The sequence below is a fragment of the Propithecus coquereli genome, unplaced genomic scaffold (genome assembly GCF_000956105.1).
Source record: "Propithecus coquereli isolate 6110/MARCELLA unplaced genomic scaffold, Pcoq_1.0 Scaffold88, whole genome shotgun sequence".
Classification (NCBI taxonomy): Eukaryota; Metazoa; Chordata; class Mammalia; order Primates; family Indriidae; genus Propithecus; species Propithecus coquereli.
The window spans coordinates 7,097,540-7,119,532 of NW_012155062.1; the positions used below are offsets into that span (position 1 = coordinate 7,097,540).

The window sequence follows — 21,993 nt, forward strand, 5'->3', positions numbered from 1 at the left end:
ACTGGGCTGCAGTAATTATTAGCTCCACTTTCTTCCCATCTCTCTGTTCCCCACTGGATTATTTAAAGTAAATTCCAGGTGTGTATTTGTATAAAATTTTTAACTAGAATGTACTTTTTTCAAATTGGTTCTGTTTGAGCTTAATATTTTTCCTCTGACTACCTAATTTTTCTCAAATATAGGACCCTTGATATGTTCTTTCTTGTCTCCTTTTGGGTTTCAAACATAATTTATGATTTTATGCCTTCACTTAAATAGCTGTAGTATAGACAAAGGCATTGTCTGTAATTACAACTCTTCAAAATTAGCTCCCTCCCCACCCCACCCCCCCTTTTTTTTTTTTTTACAAAACTTCTTGCCTCACTTATACTCACTCGTAGCCTGGCTCACATAACCAGGATCATCACACCTCCCAGGGCATAAGCTTAGAGAGCTACCTTGATTCACTTGGATTCTTTTAGTGTGAATTTTTGTTGTCTTTATACACTAATCATGCTCATCATCCTCTCATCTATAAATGAGAGAGCTGAGATAGCTAGTTGTCAGTGTTTCCTTTTGGGTTTGTGGTTACCAAAACAAAACTACAACAAAAATCAGTATCAGGCATAGTTGTTGACCATCAGTTTCTTAGGGAGTTAATGACTTCCGCCTAGGAAATAATTTGAACACTTGTATCCGTTGTATTATGATTTGGCCGGATTTAGTGTGGCCCTGTGTATGTCCTTTCCTGCAGGCCACCTCTGGGGGCAGTGGGTGTGGAGGGTCTGGTCTGCTCTTGGGAGTTACTGCAGCCCCCACTTCCTGTACACTGCCCCAGGGTCCCGGGGCAGGGGCACCCCAACTTCTGTCCCCCGCTGTGACAATCATACCTACTAGATTTTCTGAAACACACTCAGTTTCTTCCCTTTTGCCCCTATTTCCATCCATAAGCACTCCAAATATCCTGAAATTTCAGCATCTTCTGGAAGCAGCCAGAGGAGTCTTAGGAGAAGGGCTCAGGTCCCCCAGTCACCATGCATATGACAGGTGGGCTGGGGCTGTGTCTGGCTGGGGCAGGGTGGCTGCCCTCCAGGGTCTGTAGTCACCCAGCTGTGGTTGGAGGCTGCTTCCTGTGCTGTGCCATCTGCTAGCCCGCCTGCCTGTGGAGGGCTGCTGCACTCTGTCTTGAGTTGTCCCCTGGCCCAACAGGGGACCTCCGTGACATCTTGAACATAAGCAGAAAGAGAAACTTGTGAATTTTCTTCAAGGGTCAGCCAGTGAGCAGCTGACTCAGGATAGCCAGCTGCCTCTCTGCCCCAGCAGGCCTGGCTGGTTCTGGTCCAGCCACCCCAGCGGAGCTGGTCTCCACCCAGACTGCAGGGATCTTTAGTAGTCAGACCACAGGTGACTGTTTGAGGGGTGACACAGCCCTCTGGTTTCTTTCTGTTTTGACTCAACTGGGAGTTACTCCTGTTGACCTCACTCTTTGGATGGCCTCTGCTTTACTCTAGCCCTGAGGTTCTTCCCCACCCCTTGGAGCCTCTTGTCATAGATGGAAACTTAATAGGCGGTTCACGCAGGTGGGATCTAGTACAGGGAATGGTCACAGCAGAGGGTGCAGGGCTGGAGAGCCACAGGCACGTTCCCCAAAGACCAGAAACTGAGAAAGCTGCTACTGTCCCTAGGTCTGGAGGGCAGAACAAGGACAGGAGAGCTCCCAGAGCCCATGAGCAGGTGCTCCCCACCACTGCTGCCACCGAGCAGGAAGCCTGAGCCCAGTTCTGTGGCTGCTGCTTGGCCCCTGTGGATGTGGCTGGAGCCACGAGCAGGAGTGAGATGGGAGGCAGCAAGGCTTTGTCCTTCCTCCTGCCTTTTAAGGTTGCACCAGGGCCTCTTTGGCAGAACCTAACCAGATCCCAGCTGATGAGGCGTGGGCCTAGGCTTTCAGGTTTCCAGCCTGGTGGGGCAGAGGAGAGCCTCAGCGGTTCTTACACTGGCGGGCCACATCTGGCACATGGACTCCCGAGAGTGTGGGTGGAATTAAATGACCCAGTGTTTAGCCACCTGACACGGCGCGGATGGTAGTGGGTGCAGTTCGTCTTCTCTGTATGGATCAGTGGAAACAGGCTGTCAGTAATATGCCGGTCACACAGGTTGTACTCACACGCTAAGACTAGAAAATACAAAACAAATGAAAAGTTTAACGAATGAAAAGAAATGACCACAAATCACCAAGTTGCAGCTGTACTCCAGTAATGGTTTGTGGATAACGACGTGTGCCTTTCCCATCAAGGTACTTCGTGGAGAGAGTCAGTGAGGGCACCGCGGTTCTCTCTGGGCGGATGTTGTAGGTGGAGGGACAGAATGCATACTGTTCATTCCATCTTGGAGATGCTAGGCTCCTTCACAGTTCTATCCTGGTACTGAAGAGAAGGTTGGCATTGGGCTGATGGCTAACAAGACTCAAGCAGCAGCAAATTGGTTTCACGTATCCATTTAGCCTCCACTTGTCTTCCCATCACGGAAAGTTTTGTGTGAGACCCGTACTCGGTCTCACCCAGCTCCTGTGTTTGCATCTGGACCTTTTCTCCTTGTCTTCTCCAGCCGTGCTCAGAGGAGCTGCCAAGGTGGCAGGTAACTACCTTGGGCTCCCTGAAGCAAGAGAGGAATTTATCCTAAGGACAAGGTGTCTTATGAAAAGGATGTTGGCAGGCTTCTGGGACCGGGTCCAGGGCTTGGAGAGGGCTTTCGGGAACCTAGAAAGCCCCCTGCTTCTCAACTCTAGCCCTCTGCACTTTACACACTGTCCTTCTCCCAGCACATGTGGTGGAAAGTGACCCCCACCAGCAGTGTGGAGGTGTGTGTGTCCAGCAGAGGCTGGAACCTTCTGAGTCTGTTCTGTATTCTGCCCTTCAGGGAGGAGCTTCTTTGGCCCAGTTTGGTCAACTGCCCACTCTCACGAGATCTGCTGACCATTTTCCATCAGGGGTGTGGTGATGTGTAAGAACACACCTGCCCTTGTGTAACCGTGTGCGTGGGGACCAGAAGGGCCCCGGTGGCAGAGAGGGGGAGCCCTTGGTTCTAGGCAGCCTCCCAGCGGGGATTTGCCAGTGGAGCAGACTTTTACACAGCAATGGGCGATGCTGGCGGCTGTGTCAGCTAAAGGTGCACCTTTAGCTGGAGTTTCTACACATTTTTCCTTAGACTAGGAAATAGTGCCCTTGTTACTGTACTGCTTGTGTGTTGCAATTGAAATAATGGTTATTTTTAAAAAGAGCTTTAAAAATATGCTCTAATCATATTTTTAAGCTCAGAAATTTGATTTCACTTAAATATTAAAATATTTTAATAATTGAGAATAATTTTTATTAAGTATCAATAGTAAATTGTGTTTAGTAGCATCACTCCTGAAGAAAACAAAAAAGATCTAAACTCAGGGCTTTGAATCTTTTTGTATTAATTTGATTAAAGGGGAAACATTAAGCTGATTTCCATTAACCTGTCAGAAGATGGCTGTATGCCCCGGTGCCCCCACTGCCGAACTTGGTTTCCTGGGGCCACATGTGGCTGCTGTCTGTGGACCTGAGAGGGACTGTGCGTGTGTTGAGCTTTACACCCGGCCTTTGGCAGACGGATGGGAGAACCTCTTCCCACCCACGGAACATGTGCAGGTGGAGGAGGGGAGGAAAGAGCTAGAATTTTATTCCACTAATAATGCAGCTTTTGAAGTGGGCTTCTCGGTCAGTTATGATTTTAAATGTACACTCACACACACATATACACAGTAATTTCCTAGCAGAAATTTTGCTTTGTGGATGGAGCTCCCTGTTCTGTGTGATGGGATTAATTCCTTTAGCTACAGGCAAGGAGGAACTGATAGTCTATGTGAACGTGTGTGGTATACACTCCACATACTTCACACCTTGGGGAATTCTCTGGCCCCACGTGTTTGTGCCTCCTCAACTATTTCATTCAGTTCTACTCTTTTCATAAACTGTCCCCTTCCCATTTGTTCAGTTTTGCCTTTTCCCTATTATATTGGCAGTATTTTAACTAACTATGTTTCAGATGCACTAGAAACAGAGCATACTTTTTGTTTTTTTTTTTAAATTTCTAGTTGGAAGATTAATCAAGAATAATAAATGTTATACAATATTTGGAAGGTTTTTAAAGTGAAATTTTTAGTGGAAACCTTTGCTTCTCAGTGTGTAGATTAAGTTGGGGCTTGATAGTTATAAATATTTAGATAGTTATTACATTTATTTCCATAAGATGGTTCATGTATATGTAAATTTATTTAAAAGACACACACACACACCACAGTTATTTTCATTTGGTATCTGGGTTAAAGTTCTAATGTTCATCCTCAAATCCTGCTTCTGCATCGTGCTTTTCGTCGTATCTGAATGGGTACCTAATAAGGTGATAACCGTGTTTTTGTCGTCTATACCTGGGCACCACTGAGAGTGGAACAGCAGTGATAAGTCAGAGCGTGTGGTCACTGCGACAGTCTGACTGTGTCCTCCCAAACTCATGTGCTGAGATCTCACCCCACAAGGTGGTGGCATTAGGAGGTGGGGCCTTGGGCAGGTGATCAGGTCATGAGGGGGAGGCCCCATTAATGGTGTAGTGCCCTTATGAAAGAGACCCCGGAGAGCTGCCTCGCCTCTCTGCCACATGAGGGCACAGCGCAAAGGCGCCATCTGTGAACCAGCAAGAAGGCCCTCACCAGACACCAGATGTGCTGGCAACTTCATCTTAGACTTCTAGCCCTCAGAACTGTGGGAAGTAACACCTGTGGTTCATGAGCCACCCACCCAGTCTGTGGTGTTTTGTTACAGCAATCTGGTGGCCTGAGGTGGTCACCCAGCCTTACATGACCGACCCTCCTGTTTCTCACTGTCCAGGTCCAGCCTTTGTGTCTCACCTGGCCATGGGCCTCTTGTTCTCCTGCTTCCAGACTTTTCTCCCTCCCATCCACCTCTTCTGTTGCTACTGAGTTGGCTTTATGAGATCCAGATCTAATTGTTCCACTTCTCTCCTTATAAACCTTTAGTTCCCCATTTCCTGGAGGTTCCTTCATGTTACTAAAGGGACTTAAGAATCCGACCTTTGCTTCACTTTTGACCACTCAGCCCTTCTAAATTTCATGAAGACAATGACACTGGTTACTCCCCTCTAGGCCATGCACTTTGACACCCCTGTGCCTCTGCAGTCTCTGTCCCTAGCGCCTGGGCAGCCTTCTCCTGCCTCCACCTCCACCTCCACCTCCACCTCCACCACTTAACTAAATAGCATCTCCGCTTGGAAGACTTCCACATTCCCCCAGCGAGAACTAGTGGCCCCGTCCTTGGCCTTCCCCTAGTTCATATTACATCTGTCCCTTAATACTTATATACTTACTCATGGGAGGCAGGACAGCCTGGGCGTGAAGATCTGGTTCGCTGGCATGCCTCAGGTTTATCATTTGAAAAATGGGGACAATAGCAGTCTTATAGGAGAGTTGTTAGGTTTATATAGAGTAGCGCATGAAAAGTACAGAGCCTATTGCTTGGCAAGTGATAATCCTGCAGTTTATGTCGTCTGTGACAGAGCTGCCACCTCTCTGCAGTGTAATAATTTGTATATGTGTGTGTTTCTCCAGCTGGAATGAGCCCGTGATAAGGACTGTGGCAGCACGGGCAGCTCACTGGGGTTTGCTGAATGGACTGGTATATGTACACTTATACTCTTCCGTCTTTATTTCTTGCTGTAAGTGCTTTTAACTCAGATTAGGTGCATAGAGCTTTCAGTGTCTTTGCTATGAAATTGAGAACGTCCAAGGTACTGGATGACGTGAGGCCCACCAAGTCCCTCGAGCGGAGAGAGGTGCTCCAAGACACAGACCTGATTCCCAGGGTTGGGGTCCATCCCCTTCTCACCCTGTTCTTGCTCTGACTGTGAGAAGTTGCTTTTGGGTTTCTACCAGAGTGGGAGCCTGTCACCGGTTGATTTCTTTCACTGCCCCCTGCCTCCACCAGGAGTGGGAGGAAAACCCTCCTGGTCTGGCCAGTGGCAGGCAGGGTGTCCAGCCCTGGGGACTCGTGAGGGTCCTTCCTTTTGGTCAAGACAGATGGTTTACCAGGCACATCCTGCTGATGGCCTCCCACCAGCATGAAGGGACCAGTGATCTGTCCTATCTCTGTCACCAAAATCTCTCTAAAACTAGTTCTCCCTCCACCTCAGATGACAGTTGGTCAAAGGCCCTTTGAGGACTTGGGAAAAAATGGTCTATATTCTTAATACTCCTTTCTTAACTATCACAGCTAATTTAAATTCTACACAAAATCTTACTGGAGGAGTGCTGGCTACATAAAACGTCCTATATTCCCATCAGTGCACTCTTGAATTCCACAAATAGGTAGTGTCTGGTTTTAGTACTTTTCTTCTTTTTACTTTGTTAGAACACTTTTGTTTTCATGGTCAATTAAGCTCTCCTCACATGAGGTCAAATGGTAGAGCCTGATCATTTCTGAAAGTACAAGGATCCTGCCCTTGGAGATCATTTGGCAAAAAGGGCCACAGCTGTCTGTGCAGGGTAACTGTGTGTGGTGGAGAAGACGAGCTTGCAACGGTTGGTTATGCTTGTGTGTTCAGCGCTGGTGGCAACAAAGCACATGCCTCACAGAGCTGGCTTCCAATTATTATTAACAGATTATCTCTGACGGTCTTAACTGGAGAGGCTGTTTTTGGTGGGCGGGTGGGGGTAGTTTTGCTCCTGACCGTTGTGCTTGTCCGGCTTGGTGAAGACATCATTGACACCTCAGGTGTCATAACTAGCCCCATTTGCTGATGAATTTGCAACAGGTAGGCCTTAAGGCCCTCCTATGGGCCAGGCCCTTTTTGGGTACTTGGCATATAATTGTGCAACAAGGTAGATGGAGAAGCTGCCTTCTTGGAGTTTGTAAGGAAGTGGGAGTTAACAGAGGCCACAGCTCCGAAAGGTGGTCTTAACGTTCTCTTGCATTCTGTTCTGTTTCTGCTGAAGCAGCTGAGGGAGCTGACTGAGCCTGCATCTCAGCTGCTCCTGAATTAGCACCAAAAAGGTGGCAAGCCTTAACTTTAAGTTTACATATCATTTAAAATTATATGTAATCCTTTAAAACTGCAAAGTAATGGCAATGCAGTTGCTCTGAATGCTGTTTGTAGCCTAGCTGCAGCTCAGGTGGGCCCCCACCCAATCCTCACTTGGGGAGCCTCTTAGAGCATCACTGGAGGAGCCTTCCCTGAGCTTCCTTCTCGAGTGGGGGCTTGCTTTGCAGGATCAGGTAAAAGGCAGAGCTAGTCATTAAATATTGCCTGTGTTCTGGGGTAGTGCCGTGAAGCTCACATAGAACGTGCTCTTTGTTTAGGGTAAAAATAGCTCAGTGCAGAGTTGACTGAGCCCGCCTTAGCCATCCCACGTTCACCTGCTTGTGAGGATTGTACACAGCCATCGCGCACGTTAATTTGTAGTGGTTCCCACAGTGGCTGCAATTACTAGGGAGGTGGCTATTAGTGGGGAATAATGGTGTGTTTTATCCACCTGGTTCTTTTGAGGATTGTAAAATACGTTAGCACAAAGAAACCCAATAAATATTCCAGGTAATAGCCCTACATAAATACGTTCAGATTACAATTTTTCTCTAGTAAAAGATTAAAAATGAAGACCTCCACTCGTTCCGGGAGTGACACAGCAGGCAGCCTGTTCCCAAGCAGAGGGACGCTGTGCCTTCCCACAGAGGGGATTCAGGGCTGGCAACGAGGGCTTTTCTTCCCAGAACGTGGGAGTCTTTTCTCTTCTGCCTTTGTAGTACCACCTTGTAACAGTCAGAAATATGGATATTTTTGGAATTTGCAGGACTGAATGAAACACAGAAGATAGACTAGCACCATTGCCTTTCCAGGTCACCTTGTAACCAGCTGGGCCCTGCCTCAGCTGGACAGCAGGTCTCTTCTGTGGCCTGCTGCCGGCACGTGGCATGACATTTGGCGATGATGAAATTCGGTTTCATTCAGGAAAGGGTTGATTGTGTTATTTTTAATGGAGATTTGCCATCCCTGTTCCTCCCCACCCCCAACGGCGTTCCTGGGGAGCGGTATTTCCACCCGCGATCAGACTCACCCTTGCCATCTGGGCTTAGGGTGAACTGGGAGGGGAGGGATTAATTTTCATATACAACAGACTGTTTAAAACAGCCTTTTCAGGTCTATAAGTATTGGCGCTGGTTTTATTGAAGCGAAGGGGTGTATTAAATTCAAGATACCATTGCCTTTCTACTGTGTACCTGTAACTGCTCAACACACACAAAAGAATGGCACACCATCCTCCCAGGGTGCGCACAAAAGGAGGTTCTCAGGTCTTTCCATTGTAGGTGAGCATAAATGCCTTTTTATCATTTCTGTAATAATCCCATTTAAATTGAACACGTCTATGGTCAGGCGGTTATAAATGCTTTTCCTAAAAGATTCTCATTTAGTCGAAACTATAGCACCATTGAGATTGCAAGTGAAGGGAAGGAAGAATTTGCCCCTGGAGGGACATTGTGTCTCCCTGCCCAGGGCCTGTGGTCCAGCTGCTGTCCAGGCCCACGTTTCCAACATTTCCTGTTTCAACATTCTTATAACACACACAAATAGTACATCCTGGCATGCTGATCGCATGGGATATGTGGGTAGAGTTAGGAACACATGCATGTACTTAGGCAGCCTCACTATTAAAATGCTTTCTGCAGTAGGCAACTGGTTTTTTGTAGTGTCACTGGGAGCCCGAGGTGGCCATGGTGTTTGTGTCCAAACTCAAGAAGAACCAGAGGACAGTGTCCTCCCTGCTAAGAAGCCTAGGTAGAAGCTTCCTGAGATGTCTGTGGACATAGGAGAAAGTAGTCCTGGTGTTGTCACGTGGGTGTAATTCCTATTATTCAAAAAGATACAGTTAAAACAGAATCCAAAATGACTTGAGCAAAAGGCAGCCAATAGAAAATCATATTTTAATGCTGCCTGCTTAGTTCTTCTCTTAACCAGCATGGACCCACCAACAGGTTTCCCACCATGAACATAAAGGGGAAGGTCCGATCTCAAACAGCAAGAAGAGAGTCAAGCCGTGTGATCGCATCTGACCTGCCCCAGCGCTGGATCAGGTGTATCCAGGTGTGTTCAGCCAGTGAGTCTGGGGCAGGCCTTGCACGAGGTCATGTTTGCCTTTGTGTTTTGTAAGCAGAAGCCTGGGAGAACCTGATCACACCCAAAATGTCACTGGAAGTTGGGAGTAGGATGCTTAATTCCTAGTAAGTGCTATGTCTATTTATCTGTTCTTATCTGGCGTGCTGAAGAAAATAAATATTATACCTGTTAGTGGTGCAGTACTTTTGGTGCAGATGACGCTCCAGGGAGACACAAATTATTTAACTTGGCAGCCCGTTGCTTGCACTTACTACTTTCTGCCTCTTTTTTTTGCATCTTTTCATAGATTCGTGTGTGTCCACTCTTAGTCCATCTGTCGATTTTCTCATTTGCCTTTTGCCTTATTCTCACGTCCCTTCCCCTGCTTATCTCTCTATCAGTTAATTAATCCATTCATTCAGCCAGCCTTTTATTGGTCATCTGTTCTGTCGAGGGCACCGTGATTAGTGTAGACTGAACGGTAAATTGCAAACAATCCCAGAACCCAGCAGAGGGGAGAAAAAAATGTATACAAATAGCTCTGATAAACAAATGACATTTATACTGAGCAATGACAATAGTGATCATTAGCTGAGCATGTGCCATGTGCCAGGCTGGGCCTGAGCACTGACTGTTGCACCATCCCCGGGAGTGTTGGCCTGGGCTGGTCGGGATAGGTCTCTGCCTTTGGGGACTTGGCCTCTGCTTGGGTCTTTTGTCTGCTCCTGCCTGGGCATGAGATGCCAGGTAGGTTCTTTCAGCTCACAGCCTCGGCCACACACTTGGGAAAAGGAGGTGATGCTGACCTCACAGGGTTGTGAACGTGAAATTAAATCCTTTAGTACAGGACTCTGCGGTGCTGGCTCAGGATGAGGCTTGGTAATTGCTGTGTCTGCCTGTGGTGGTTGTGGCCTGGCCTCCTGGGTCCCAGGGCCTTGCTCCCCATCTTTGCTGCTGTCTCTTGTTTCTCTGCCGCCTCCAGGCCTGGCCCTCCCACCCCGCTGTCCCCTGGGTTCCTTCCTGTCTACCTCTCCTGGGCCAGTGGCTTCCTGCCTGTGCTGCTCCCACCTCTCATGGCTAGACAGGACCGACCTCTGCTGCTGGGCTTCCTCGCTTCTGAAGCGTGGGGATAGCAGTGCTGTCGCAGTGGGAGTGTTGTCAGACCCAGAGGAGGGGATGCCATGATGCCTCGCGTGGCTGGGTGCCCTGCGGCTGCTTGGGAGGCTTGGCAGTGCTCCCGACTCTGGAAGTGAGCCTGTGCCCTGCCTTCCCTTCACCTGCCCTCTGCTGCCACTCCTCCTCTGTGCTGCTCTGGCCCTGCCGGGGGCACAGCGGCACCGGGCAGCCTCCAGCACTCCCACCCTCCTCTCCTGACCCTCAGCCCGGCATCGCTTGCTGCCTTTCTCTTTTCTGGGTTAGTTTTCTTCGCACTGAAGGAAGCTCAGCTCAGCACCATGGAAGGTCCTGGACCTGGCCCCAACTTGGGCATGGTTGTACCTATAGGCTCAGACTGACTCCTCCACCTGCAGGTGAAATGGACTGAATGTTTGTGTCCCTCAGAAATTCTCGTGGTGAAGCCCTAACCCCGCAGCGTGGTGGATTTGGAGAGGGGCCCTCTGAGCTGGGGCCCTCAGGAGGGGATTCCGGCCCCTCTGCAAAGAGACACCAGAGAGCTCCCTGCCCTGGGAGCACCCAAGCAGAAGGCAGCCCTCGCCAGAGTCCGCCTGCACCTTGATCTCGGGCTTGCAGCCTCTGGAACTGTGAGAGATAAGCATCTGTTGTTGAAGTGTCCCGGCTGTGGTATTTTGTTTCTGCTGCCTAAGCTGATGAGGCAGTGGAGATGCCACCTTAGGGTGTGTTGGGGTGCGGCCAGTGACCACGTCATGTTCTCCTTGGGGCATCCGTGAGGTCAGGCTTTTTCATGCCAGGAAACAAGGCCCCGCTCTCTTTCCGTGATGACAGTGAGGGCCTGGGATGGGGGCATTAAGACCGTTACATTTTTGTTTTAGTTTTGACCTATGCCCATGTTGTGAGATGACCTCGTTCTACTAGAAACACACACAGGGACCCTGATCAAGGGGACCTGGCCTTGCTGCCGGCCCTCTGCCCTCCCTGCCTTCCTCGGCTCACATGCCACGGACAAGGACATGTCATAGTTGGGTGCGCCCCCTTCCTGGGTCGGATCTGCTCGCATCGGGATGCAAAAGTGGGGGCGCTGGCTTTGAAAAAGTTTCTCACTTTTGACTTTATTTTCACTTTCATTTATTTGAATTACTGTAGGGAATTAGAAGTGGGAGGTTGGCAGGAAGGAGACCAATTCTGAATAAAATGAGTTTTTTCATCAGTTATGTGAATTGAAGATGAAAGTTAGAAAACCTAGGTTCGACTGCTGTCATGGGTTTAAAGGATTTTTGTGCCCTGGAAACTTCTACACCCATAAAGTGCTTTTTGGTGGAGTTGCAGCCACTGCTTAAAAGTAAGTTAAAAGGAGAGGGAAATTCTTTTCTCCATTTCTGTTGACCCCATTTAGATTATGACTTTTCAGTCCTTTTTCTATGCTTACTGTTCTTTGTGCCTCTGGTTTGTGTAGTTACAATAGACACAAATAAACTTTTTTCTCATTAATAGGGATAGATATTCTGACTTATCTCCCTCTCCTCTTGACAAGTAATATTAATATAGATATCATATATGTCTCTATAGTTGTACTATGTTACAAATATCATGTATTACTATTATAACTTTATGTAAGATGCTCCTGTTGGCTAATGCAGAACTTACCTTCTCCAAGGTACCTTCCAGGGTTTTCTATTTTTTGTTTGTTTTCTTTTCAATGTTCTTTATCCACTGGATGCATAATTCTTTTGTTTCCCACCATTCCTTTTCGTCACTCCTACATAGCATAAATCAGTTACAAACCACAGTAATTCCATTCTCTGTGCTTTACAACTAAAGCCATCTGTATTAATTCTCTTGTGTTTCTGACACAGGAAGACTAGTTAGGGCAGTGGATCTCTTATCTATTGGTTTGGGGGCCTTAAGAATTTATTCAGGTTGCATTCATCTGTTCAGAATTCTGTAAACGGATAGACTTATTTAAAACATATTTGACCGTGGTCTATTTAATGCACACTTCTCTGCCAGTGTCCCCTCTCCCCCAGGGCCAACAGCCTCACCTGTGCTGAGGCTGTTCCCACACCTGAGCGTGCCCTGCCCACCTTCCTCAGGTGATATACGGGACCCTCAGCTGCCGTAGGGTGAGGAGAGGCTGCGGTTGGGTTACAGTTACATATAGCATTTGGACCCACGTGTTTAACAGCTTTTTTCCAAGGAGAAAAAGATTAGCTTACTTCTTTTGATACAAATAAGAGAGTTCTTCCCAGATGAAAGAATGTTTCCCTGAGTCTTTCTGATGGGAATGATTTTCTTGCTAGACAACATCCTTACAGGGGCAGTAAAACCTGTCCGAGAAACAAGTTATAAAAGCACTTTCTGTCCATCTAGATCTGCTGGTGAGGATCTAGCCCTGTAGTTTGTGGTTCTCAAACTTGGATTTGCTCCAGGTTGGTGGGAGGGCTTTTTAAGACACAGATGGCTGCCCACCCACCCCGTTTCTGCTTCTGCAGCCTGGGGAGAGCCCCAATAATTAGCTTTCTAGATGTGCCCAGGCAGTGCTGGTGCTGGTCAGGGCATACACAGGGCACCATTGCCCTCGCCACCAGATGACAAAGAACAGATGGGGTATGAGTATGAGTGGTCGGTAACAAAATTTCCACATGTGGGTGTTGAGTTTTGCCTTCACTGAGGACTTGGAGGAGAAGGTGAATCAGGGCCTGACACTGCAGTGTATTCATCATACATGGAGTGCAAAGGAACAGAACTGGCTTATCTTCAAAGCATCTTGACTTCTGTTGCTTCTGTGTGGAATGCTATTTCCTATTTGTAGAATGGCAAGAATTAAAAGTTGATTTGTGAGCTAAAAATGTGGTAAACCATTTCTTCTTCATCAAAGCCCATAAATAGACTTGAGCATTTAGACATAAAAAAATAAACCATTGCCATACTCATTCTACTGATGTAAAAAAAAAATTAAAAGATAGTGCGTTTGTCATTAGAATCTGTTGATCGGATTAAAATGAGACTCGTTTCTCCACTTCCTGCAGCTTTTGTAATTAACTGCCCACCACCTATTTTTAGTAGATCTCGCCGTGCTGAGGCAAAGTGGGAACCGGTGTAGAGTGCTTGGCTCCTCTGTGCTGTAGGCTGGCAAGTGGCCCGGCTCCCAGGACAGGCACCTCGAGGGGGCGCACCTGCGGGGAGACGCCTGGACAGGCAGCCGAAACTGTGGAGAGGGGCCACAGCTGGGGTCCCTGTTTCCCGAGCCCTTTGAGAAGTGCGCCAGGCAGTGCTGCGTGGAGAGTCTCATCACTTGATAGGCAATCTGGCTGCACCTGCACCCATTCTCATCTCAGGTGAAGTTGTTTAGCATCAGGGCGGGTTCTGGGCACACCTGGGGGAAGAGTGCATGTGGGTGGAGCTTGTCCTTAACGGGCTCCTCCTCTTTCTTTAAGCCGCCCAGGTGGGCCTCTGGCCACCAGCTGATGCACACAGGCCGGACCTGGGTGTGGAGTTCAGCTTTGAGTTGTGCCCGAGGAAGGATCTCGCTGGTCAGCCCCTGCCCACATGGCTCACTAGGGAACCAGCCAGAACCCGGCTCTTTGCGTTTTACGCCACACACAGATACAGACCACTGGGATAGTGCCCTTGGCAGTACAACTAGGTGAGAATTGGGCAGCACCATTTGAGGGTTTTTGGCTCCTGCCCAGGAAACTTTGGGCCTCTGGAAATACCCCTGGGCAGTGTAACTGAGAGGTGGTTAATGCATGTGTGAGCTGGCTTGAAACCTGTGGCCTGTGTGGCCCTGGGGCCCAGCCCTTCTGCACCCTCGTTTTCTCATTTTTTAAATGAAGAGAGGTTAAAACAGAAAAGCTTTTTAACCCTTCCTTGAAGTATTTAAATTCTAGTAATTTGTAGGGGAATGTTGATTTCGGCTAGAAAAGCCTAAGGAAGTGATGTAAATTACAGCCACTGATAAGAAACTGGTAATTTTCCACCTCTCTGGTATAACCTCAGCTCCTTCTTTGGTTTTGTTTTGTTTTTTCCTGGTCTGAAGGCAGGTTCGAGAATTTCAGGATGGCTGTTGCCCCGGCAGGAGGTCTGTGGAGTATGGTGCTTCACAACAAAGATGTGGTGAGTTCACCTGTCTCCCCTCTCAGTTCTCACCAGCCAGGGCGCTGCTGCAGTTTTGCTTACTGTGTTTGGGATGTCCTTATTCTTTCTGAGCATTTCAGCGTGGTTTATTCCATGTTTACAAAGCACACTGATGTGTTAATTTAAACTTTTCTAGAATAAGGAGCTGTCAGTGGAAAAGAAGACAAACTCTGTAAAATAATTTAAGGAGGTTTAGTCTGAGCCAAATTTGGGGACCATGACCTGGAGCCACGCCCAAGAAGCCTTGAGCTAGTGGACTCACTGTGGTTGGGTTACAGTTTGGTTTTATACATTTCTGGGAGACGGGGGTTACAGGTAAAGTCATAAATCAACATGGAAGGCATATATTGGTTTGGCCCGAAAAGGTGGGCCATCTTGAAGTGGGAGGGTGCTTACAGGTTATAGGTGGGTTTATAAAGATTCTTTGACTTGTAATTGGTTAAAGACATGAAGCTTTGTCTAAAGGCTTGGAATACAGTAAGAGAAGGAGCTCTGTAGATCAGAGACAAGCAGCTGGACATATGTTTGTTGTGTAAATTGAGGACCTACAGTTTTGTCTTGCATACCCTTAGGCCTGTTAATGGGTTACAAAGGATGTCTCCAAGAAGGGAGGGGGCATGATGAGGCATGTCTGACCTCCGTCCTGTGGCAGGCAATTTAGTTTTAGGATATCCCCTTGGCCAAGAGGGGATCCATTCAGTCAGCTGGTGGGGGGGAGCCTTAAGATTTTATTTTAGTTCACAGAGCATTTCTGGTTGACTCGCTTTATCTGATCACAGCGACTTCTATAAGTGCATGATACAGGGTTCAGTCTTTCTACTTTGATAATTCAGGCAAATCAGTGGTGCACACTTTGCGTAGAGCCTGTGAGTCATGTCCATAATTTGATCTGTGTAAAAATGACACAGCTGTCATTGGTGGTTGTGTTTTGATAGGTCACTAAATGTTTTCTTATCTGTTGTATATTTACCATCTGAATAAATTGTCAAGATTTTATCTAGTGGACTGATTATTCTTTTTGGGAGGAGTGGAATTCAAGCTGTCAAACTTTTTTCTTGGAAATACATTAAAAAGCAAAAGGAAGAGCCTTCATGTGTTAGTAGTTGATTCTAAAACTAAGCAGATGAGTTAGAGTGTGTCATAGGCTCTGTGCAGTCTCCTCTGAGCCCTTCCCCGGCCGTCTGCCTTGGTGACTGCAGAGGTGGATGAGATTTTGGAAACTCAGGGTTCCCGTCTCAGCCTCACCACTAACTCGCTCTGTCCCTGGGCAGGGAGTCGCTTTGCCCTCCTTCATGAGTAGAGGGTGGTTTGTAGACAGGTGGTTTTTAAAGGCCCTTCAAGCTACATTTACGATGTTCTTGAGTCTCTGTAAGATGTGATTTCTTAGTTATCAAGATAATCATATTCAATGCAGTTCTTTAAAGTAGAACCATTGAATGAATTGTCCAGCTTCAGCAGTTACCGATCAGCAGCCAGTCTTGTTTCATCAAAGCCCTTGTAGGCTCCAGCAGATTATTTCTGAAGAGAATCCCAGGCATTGATTCCTGTCATCTGTAAGTATTACAGTATTTCAGGAATGATAATTCCTTAATGTTAGCACATATGCAGTCAGTGTTCAAGTTTTTTCATCTGTCTCAAAATGTTTGTTTACAACTTGGTTGTCCAAATCAGGAACCAGATAAGGTCCAGAAATTGCATCCGGATGGTCTGTCGATCGCTCCATCCTCTCTTTGTCCCCACCATTGCCAGTTGAGTTGTTGGAGAAACCAGGTCTTTTGTCCTTTGGGGTTCCCATGGCCTGGAGTTTGCTAACTAGGTCCCTGCGTTTGCTGTGAACTGCTCGTCAGGTCTAGAGCCAATCTGGTCTGATTTTCTGGTGAGCCAGCATCTTGGGTGGTGTGTGCGCTTCTGTGGGGAGGCAGTGCGTGTGAGCAGCCCAATTCAAAGGGTTGCACAGTCATCCCTTCTGCACTTTCCTATCAATGATTGCCTTGATGTCCAGGTCATACAGGAAAGCCTTTCCCTGTATTTGGAAGTTTTCAGAATAAATAGTTCTGGTTCCCCAGCATCCTCCGAGTGACCCATGAGTTCGTGTGTTTGTTTCTTTAAGAGTAATTATGGGCTGGGCATGGTGGCTCACGCCTGTAATCCTAGCACTCTGGGAGGCTGAGGCTGGTGGATCGCTGGAGGTCAGGAGTTCAAGACCAGCCTGAGCAAGAGTGAGACCCCCCGCCCCAACAAAAAATAGAAAGAAATTAGCCGGACAACTAAAAATATATAGAAAAAATTAGCCGGGCATGGTGGTGCATGTCTGTAGTCCCAGCTGCTTGGGAGGCTGAGGCAGAAGGATCTCTTCAGCCTAGGAGTTTGAGGTTGCTGTGAGCTAGGCTGACGCCATGGCACTCTAGCCTGGGCAACAGAGCGAGACTGTCTCCAACAAAAAAAAAGAGTAATTATGGAATCATGATTTAGGATATTTCTGAAGTGTTTTTACCCACTGCACTTGACATCCTTGTTGCTGCCCCCACCCTGGCTAGTGAGCGCTGCCTGGGGTGGCCTCTGGGCTTACTTGCCACACGTGTGTGGTCTCTGATGTCCCTCAGAAGGCAGGGAGCTGTGGGCTCCAGGCTCCCCAGATGGTGCCTGCCCATTCCTGGCCAGGGGTCTGCATCGCCTCAAAGAACCATGGAAATGGAATTTGGGGACTACAGTTGGGGGTTAAGGATGCTCCTTGCTCCTGGGTTGGTCATTGTTTCTGGGCCTTTTCAGCGGATAAAAGTTTTGTTTGTGTATTTTTTTTTTAACATAATCTATTGTAAATTCACACTGATATTTCTAATTCAAAATTAGGATTATAGAATATTTTATTCTTTGATTTCTTTTTTGTTTGTATTCATTTTCTCTTATGCTGAAGGTCTTTGTCCCTAGGAGCATTTACATAATGACATATTTGCTTGATTGTTCTATTTTATTTATACACAACACACATAAATGTTTAACACAACTCCTACCAATATTGATGCCGACCATACGAATACTGAAAGCAGCTGAAGAGGTTTTTGTCCTTAGGGTTTATCCCACTAGGGAAATACAATCAAATTATTGTTTCAAAGTCTCTTGGAATGATTCCTCTCTGTGTTTATGCCACCAACTCAATATATAATTTAGTTTGCTTCATTCTACTTTTAATTTTTGGACTTTAAAAAAGTTAATATTACTTTATAGTTATGTAAACTCTTCACACAGTTCCAGAGCCAAAGAAGACATATTCAGAGAAGTCTTATTTTATATTACAATTCTCTCTATCCTCTTCTTTCCCTACCCCTTTTCATTACTATATTTAAAAGAATTTTTTCTCCTTCCCCTTTTTATTTATTGCTTTTTTAAAAAGATTTTGTTTCTTAGAGCAGTTTTAGGTTCACAGCAAAACTGAGCAGAAAGCAGAGATTTCTCGTATACCTCCTGCCCCCACGCATGCACGGCCTCCCCAGCTGCCAGCATCTCCGACCACAGTGGTGTATTTGCCCACAGTTGATGGACCCACATTGACACATCATCACCCAGAGTCCAGAGTTTGCATTTGGGTTCTCTCTTGGTGTTGCTCATTCTATGGGTTTGGATGAATGTATAATATTTATTGTTTTCTAATGCAAACAAGTATATATATATACAGTTATATATTTTTAATATTTCTCATTTTCTTAAAACAGTAGCATATTTTATGCACGTTTCCCAAACCAGAGTTCAGAGGTTGTCTTCTAATTATATGTCATATTTTAATGTAGTTAATCTTGACATGGAGTTAAATTGAATATGCCTGTTTATTCAGTTATTTTGGGAGAGGTCGTTACAGCAGCTACAGTCCAAGTATCTTAATCATATTCAAAAATAATTAGAAAATACATGAATATTCCTATCTTCTTTTTGTTGTTAAAAAAAAAAAAACTTGGTCTATTTAATTTACATGTATTCTAGTTCAGTGGTTCTCAGCCAGGGTGATTTCATTCCCCAAGGGGACACTTGGCAATGTCTGTTGATTGTCACCACTTGAGGGAGGTGGGGGTTGCTGCTAAACATCCTATAATGCACGGGACAGCCCCACAGTGAAGAACTACCCGCCCAAATGTTACTGTGCTGCTGGTGAGAAACCTGCTGCTGCTCAGCTGGGCCCTGGGAGCCTGGGCTCCTCCCTCCACATCCCTCCCTCATTCCTCTCCTGCTCCTCTATTCTTTTTCAGTAAAACTAGGTATTTATATCTAGGACTTTAGGAAACCATCAGTCATTTAAAATGAAAAACATCAATGGTGTTCCTTACCAGGCTTGTACAAAGAGAAAAACAATTGAGCATTTGAAAGCTCTGTCATAGTTTATGCTGGTATAAATCATACATGCAACCGTGTATTTTTGGAAAGCTAATTCTGCTTTATTAGGATTCCTTGTTAGGTGCATGCACGTGGAATACCAACTGGACAGTGTAAAGTGACTGAGGTTGATAGTTTGATGTGTTGGGCACACTCTGGGCACCGTGGCTTCAGGGTTGATTTTGACACTTTATCCTATTATGAAAGGCAATCATTCAAAGGCACACGTGAATATAGGTGGTTGACGGGAAGCCTGGTAGCTTCGCTGCTCTTGCAAAGTCATTTTATCATTGATGGCATGCAGAACTCCGGGGACTGGCGTAAGTTTCTCTTATCTCTGTACTCGCGGTTGCCTCTCACTAGTTTCTTATGAAATACTCAATTTCAGCTAAAAAGAGGAATGAATAATTCAACATCTTTGCCATTGTAAGGGTCACATATATAAATGTGGATGAATGGGAGCACCGGATGGAGTACTGGTGACGTGTCTGGTGTGGCACAGAACGCAGGTGTTCAAGGTGGGCAGGGTTTGTCCTTATGCTGGGAGCTGGAGGGCTCAGACCATAGCATTCCTTTTGGGTTTGGCAGTGAAGAGTGTCCAATAGTCTAGTGTTATTCCAGAAGTTCCCAACATCACTTGTTTCTTTTCTTCTTTTTTCCCTTGTACTGCCCCATACTTCAATCAGGTGAATGAAATGCATTTGAAAAATGATCACAAGTATATGCAATACAAATTCGAGTCCATGGAAAGGAAATATGTATAATTAGAGTAGTTATAGACGTTAATGGTAACAGTTCACAGGTTTGTCTGCCCTCTCAGGAGTTGGTTTTATAGAATAAATTTTATTAAGCATTTTACTTGTGGGCATCAGCACTTGTCTGTGGTTGGCTCAGTGCCCCTAGCCAGGGTGAATGTGTGCTCTGATGATGGTTACAAGGGTAGTCTTTCAGAAATGGATTTAGTCATCCAAATCCCTTTTTGATTTTGACTTTTACATCCTTAAGACATAAAAATTATTATCCTTTTTAGGCCTTTGACTCACACACAGCTTCTATCACCAACTGTTTTCTTTCTGCAACTTCCCCTGCTATCCCAAGAAAAAGTTGATACCGATTTCTAATCCTTTCAGTCTGGCAAAATTCAGAATCTTGAAAAGGACTCACTTCTGTTTCAGCCCCTATACTAGTTTTTTGGGGGGAGCCCTTAAATATTGATGGGATTCTAAAGCTTTGGCCAATTTTTCTTTTCGGCACAGGAAATAAAAACCAGTTTGTGCTATTTCTGGGTGGTGAGTGTTGAACTCACAGTTCTAGGATGGGAAGGGACTGCCAGCCAAGCAGTTCTGTGTTGTGCAAGGCAAGGGCAAGCAGAGTTTCCAGGCCTTTTGTAAGGGGAAAAAAATCACGTGCCCAAGCAGCAAGCTGCCAGGCTGTGTGGGCAGGTTCTTAAATACTCTGCACAAATTCGAGGGAAGCCACTTCCTTGATAGTGTCTTAGGTGCAGGATGGCTGGGGAGGAGCGTAGAGCCTCAGGTCCTCATCTTCTTGGGGTTCCATTGTGGCCCTTGGGAGAGGAGTGTAACAACAGTGAAGTGAGAAGTTACTGGATTTGCAGCCAAGATGGGATTCATTGTGATTCTCCCAGGTTAGTGTAAACAAATGCAAAGCATTTCCTAATGATAATCATATAAAACAAACGACCTCACATTGTGGCTCCTATCCGCTTCTGCCTTCCCCTAGAAACAAGATTCTTCTAGAAAAGAAAACCAGTTTGTAAATTTGGCACAGAAACAAACTTTTTCAGCAATTTGTTGTGGGCTCTGCTTATTAATTTATGGTTGCGTAGCTTTTTTAAGCTACTTGCACTAACTACAGATCTTTAAGCAGTTTAATCATCCTAAGTAAGGTCGGACTATAGGATGGGGAGTTGTATTTATCTGATTTGGTTCATTTCCTAGGAGAACAAAATTATAACTAAATTTTCATTAATTTACGGTTTTGATCCATCTGTTTCAGAGCCAGTATTAAATTATCTTCTACCACCAGAAGACGTGTTTTTGAGCCATAAGTATCTTTAGGCTTTAATATCCTGCGAAAGGAGTAGGAGCTAATGTTAGCTTGTTGTAATATTTTTCTTCTATTGTTATTTTATTGAAAAGAATTTATTTGAAAGAGTAATGTATTCTTTAAAATTTAAAAAAATTTAGTGAAAACCATACTTGAAGGGAAACATCCCTCCTGTCCCAGGCACCCAGACGGCCTCACCAAGGACAAGCGAGGTTCACGATTTCTTATGTGTACGTCCAGAATGTTCTGGAAACATCTGAGTACCAGCTTAACCTCAGTCATTTTTTTCTTCTTTCAGTGTTCTTCCTTTTTCTTTTTGTAACATGAAGAGATCTAGCTACCAAAGTCTCATGTTTACAAATAAATAAAACCACTGAATTGTACACTTTAAGTGGTTAATTTTTATGTCATGTGAATTATACCTCAGTTTAATAAAAAGTACCCTTAGAGTTTGGGAACTGTTTTAGAGAGAAGGAATAAGGGTTGAAAATGTTTTCATCTTTATATCATCAGATATGAATAGTGAAGTTCCCCAGAAATCTGTGTAGCTTCGATTAAAAAGATATTTTTATGGATTCCTCAGATGGGGAAGCCTGTGGTGAGCCCACTGAGGTTGATGGTAAATTAAGATCGTGTGGGCAATGAATCTCCACATAATGAGGATAAACTGCTGGTTTATGCTCTGAAGCAGCTTAACTAGGCAGCAAAGTAGTAGTTACATTTCTGCGTAGATGAATACGGGTGGGGAAAATAATGGGAAGTGTTGTTAACCTTGTTTTTCTGAGTTCACCCAGCTTCCTCAAATGTTAATAGACAGCGACAGCACAGTTATCAAAATCAGGAAGTAACCTTGATACAATCCTGCCATCATACTTTCTGATCTCTGACAATCTGGTAGGGGAGAGGTGATATCTTAGTGTCCTTTTAGTTTACATTTATTTTATTATGTGTGAAGTCTAACCTCTTTTGATATATTTAAAAGCCAGATATTTTCTTTCCCCGTTTTCATTTGCCCATGGTTTTCTTGGTTTGCTGATCTTCCCTTGCTATCAATTTTAAAGTGTTCTCACTGTGTTGGGAAGATGTATCCTTTGTGTCCTAAATTGCAAATATTTTTTCCTAGCTTTCTATTTG

General features: G+C 45.6%; 1 protein-coding gene across 2 annotated transcripts in view; it reads left to right on the forward strand.

Annotated features, from left to right (window-relative positions):
- NCK2 (NCK adaptor protein 2) overlaps nucleotides 1–21,993 on the forward strand; it is a 145,454-nt gene that overhangs the window by 26,189 nt on the left and 97,272 nt on the right. The window contains exon 1 of one of the 2 annotated variants that reach the window (XM_012664329.1): nucleotides 14,362–14,409. The exons of the other annotated variant lie outside the window; for it this stretch is intronic. The gene's annotated coding sequence lies outside the window, so the exon portion shown is untranslated. Of the gene's footprint in view, nucleotides 1–14,361; nucleotides 14,410–21,993 lie in introns of those variants that run through there. 2 annotated transcript variants of the gene reach the window in all.